The sequence below is a fragment of the Macaca nemestrina genome, chromosome 1, assembly GCF_043159975.1.
Source record: "Macaca nemestrina isolate mMacNem1 chromosome 1, mMacNem.hap1, whole genome shotgun sequence".
Lineage (NCBI taxonomy): Eukaryota > Metazoa > Chordata > Mammalia > Primates > Cercopithecidae > Macaca > Macaca nemestrina.
Genome location: NC_092125.1, coordinates 143,397,473 through 143,401,193, shown reverse-complemented (window position 1 = coordinate 143,401,193; position 3,721 = coordinate 143,397,473). Strand labels below are relative to the sequence as shown.

Below are 3,721 nucleotides of genomic sequence, written 5' to 3'. Positions count from 1 at the left end.
TATACCACAAGACTATAGTAACTAAAACAGCATGGTACTTGTACCAAAACAGATACATAGACCAATGGAACAGAACAGAGGCCTCAGAAATAATGCCACATATCTACAACCATCTGATCTTTGACAAACCTGACAAAAAGAAGAAATGGGGAAAGGATTCCCTGTTTAATAAATGGTGCTGGGAAAACTGGCTTGCCATATGTAGAAAGCTGAAACTGGATCCCTTCCTTACACCTATAAAAAATTAATTCAAGATGGATTAAACACATAAATTTTAGACCTAAAACCATAAAATCCCTAGAAGAAAACCTAGGCAATACCATTCAGGACATAGGCATGGGCAAGGACTTCATGTCTAAAACACCAAAAGCGATGGCAACAAAAGCCAAAATTGACAAATGGGATCTAATTAAACTAAAGAGCTTCTGCACAGCAAAAGAAACTATCATCAGAGTGAACAGGCAACTTACAGAATGGGAGAAAATTTTTGCAATCTATCCATCTGTCAAAGAGCTAATATTCAGAATCTACAAGGAACTTAAACAAATTTACAAGAAAAAAAACAAACAACCCCATCAAAAAGTGGGTGAAGGATATGAACAGACACTTCTCAAAGAAGGCATTTATGTGGCCAACAAACATATGAAAAAAGCTCATCATCACTGGTCATTAGGGAAATGCAAATCAAAACCACAATGAGATACCATCTCACGCCAGTTAGAATGGAATGGTGATCATTAAAAAGTCAGAAAACAACAGATGCTGGAGAGGATGTGGAGAAATAGGAATGCTTTTACACTATTGGTGGGAGTGTTGATTTTAGTTCAACCATTGTGGAAGGCAATGTGGCGATTCCTCAAGGATCTAGAACCAAAAATACCATTTGACCCAGCAATCCTATTACTGGGTATATACCCAAAGGATTATAAATCATTCTACTATAAAGACACATGCACACGTATGTTTATTGCAGTACTGTTCACAATAGCAAAGACTTGGAACCAACCCAAATGCCTATCAATGATAGACTGGATAAAGAAAATGTGGTACATATATACCATGGAATATCATGCAGACATAAAAAAGGATGAGTTCTTGTTCTTTGCAGGATCATGGATAAAGCTGGAAACCATCACTCTCAGTGAACTAACACAGGAACAGAAAACCAAACACAGCATGTTCTCACTCATAAGTGTGAATTGAACAATGAGAATATACGAGCACACGGAGAGGAACATCACACACTGGGGCCTGTCATGGGGTGGGGTTGTAGGGGAGGGATAGCATTAGGAGGGATAGCATTGAGGACAGCATTAGGAGAAATACCTAATGTGGATGACGGTTTGATGGGTGCAGCAAACCACTGTGGCACTTGAATACTTATGTAACAAACCCGTGCGTTCTGCACAAGTATCCCAGAACTTAAAGTATAAATATATGTATATGTAGAATGCTTCACAAATTTGCGTCTCAGCCTTGTGCAGGAGCTGTGCTAATCTTCTCTTTACTGTTCCAATTGTAGTATATGTGCTGCCGAAGCCAGCACTAGCTTTTTAAAAAAACTAATAAACTATTTCTTTATGATATTTTGTGTTACTTTTATGTGGAAAATTCTTCCTCAATCCAAGATTTAATAAGTATATATCAATTTGTCTAGCTTTTTTTTGGTATAATTCACGGCATAATTTAATAATTATAGATCTTTAATTCATTTGGAATTGGTTTTGTTGTAACATGAGGTGAAGTGGCACGTATTTTTTTCAATAATGTAACCTCATGTTTTAGCATCAATTATTGAATAATCTCTTTTCTTCATGGATTTATGATGGCTCGTTATATACTTATAAAATTATTATCTTAAAAATATCATTCTCTTGCATGTATTAGCTTTTCTGATAATTGTACAACTAATAAAATGTTTTAATTATTATAACTTAATAGTGTAGCTTGGTAGGTCAAATTTTTTCTTTGAACTTATTTTTCTTTGCTATTTTTTGCTCTTTTTCTTACACAAATTCAAAATCATTTTGTCAAGTTCTTGCTCTTTCACTGCAGACCAAACATAAGTCCCACTAGGATTTTGATTATTATTGCATTAAAACCCCTATATTAATTTGTGCATAATTGATATTTTTACAGTAGTGAGTCTTCTTAGTCAATGATATAACATGCCATTCCATTTATTTTTTATAACTCAATAAAGCTCTATAGTTTTCTTCATACTACTCCATAATTTGTTGTTAATATAAAAATATATTAAGTATATAATTATTGTTTCTAAGATGAATGGTGTCTTTTCCCGTTATGGCTTCTGCATAGTTATTCTGATATATTAGAAAGCTTTGCTTATTGAATGTCCATCTTGTATGTAGGCTGTTTAGTAACTTTGCTTAGTGCTCAGTTTATTTTCAGCTGATGTTTTTTATGCATTTCTTCTGTGTGTGATAGAGTCCCTCAAGTGAATTCCTCACAACCAATGACTTGATTTTATTCGGTGGCAATTCTGCTCTTTACTGCTTGTAATGCAGATCTTACTTCTTTTACTCTGCCTTCTTTAGAATCTTTATGATCCAAGCCAGATCCCTTTCATCTTGGTCTTTAGGGTTAACTGCTTTATTGAAAGTAGTGTTTTGCGTTGTTTCTTAATTTTTAAAGAAATTTTAAAAGAAAAATGATTGTAAACAATTTTTAACAGTCTTTCTTATAATACAGTGATAGGAATCATAGTCTTCCTATAGGAATCTGTATTACAATATGATTTATTTGTTTCAATTTAATGCTCTCTTATGTAACCTAAGTCTGACAAGATTTTTCTTCAGCTTATGTTTATTTTTATGACTGCTTAATAAATAGCACCCTCGTTTTATTTTTGCCCTCTGGGTAGGCTAGGCATTTTGCTTTGGTAAATTTCATTCTACCAACTCTGTCAGTCAGGGTTCCAGCTGGAAACAGATGGTACCCTCTAATTTGGTAATTTGAAAGACACTCTAATAAAAAGACTATTTACAAGGACGTGGATGAGGAGCAGGGAAAACTCACAAAGGATAATGCCAGACTCCAGAGCTAGTGAACCTCAGGTCTGAATGAGTGAGGAAGAAAGTGGTTACCGAAACCCAGGGAAGGAGAGAGAGAGCTGGGTAGAGGGGGCCTTTCAATTGAGGCTGTGCCAGTGGTTGAGGGACGCTCCTGTAGAACAGGAAATGAATTTGGGAGTAAATAACCAGATCCTATCTCCAGATCTCCTTCTAGTGTTCCCCACTGACCAAATTCAACCACAACTTAGAGGACAAAGGATTCTTGTCATCCATCAGATCACGCAGGTCAGGCCCTGGGACCTAGACCAGGGTGCAGAAAGGTGTATCTGGAAGGGTAGGCAAATGATAGTACATTAATCAAAGAATCCTTACCTTTTCATTAGTTTAAACATTATTCTCCACTCATTGGCTAAACCTCATTTTGGTGAATATTCTGAATGGAGACCACCCAAGGTCTAGTGTGCATTTCCAGAGGAAGAGGAGGAAAAGAGCCTAGAAGGCTGATTCTTAAGAGGTAGTTGAATGGGACAAAATATCTTTGGGGGTTGCAGAAAAGATGGATAGGTAGCACAAATATGTATGGAACCACTCTCTAGGAAGGCCTAGAAAGCTTCCACAATGTGGTCTCATACCAGAGCAGTAGTCTAGTTAAAAGACTATGGTTCCAATAAAAATTCAAAGCTTCT

General features: G+C 36.0%; 1 non-coding gene across 1 annotated transcript; it reads right to left on the bottom strand.

The window, feature by feature from the left end:
* Nucleotides 1–1,439: 1,439 nt before the first annotated feature.
* Nucleotides 1,440–1,546, bottom strand: LOC112426890 (U6 spliceosomal RNA). Its single transcript, XR_003018282.1, has one exon. It is a non-coding gene; the product is annotated as a U6 spliceosomal RNA (small nuclear RNA).
* Nucleotides 1,547–3,721: the final 2,175 nt, after the last annotated feature.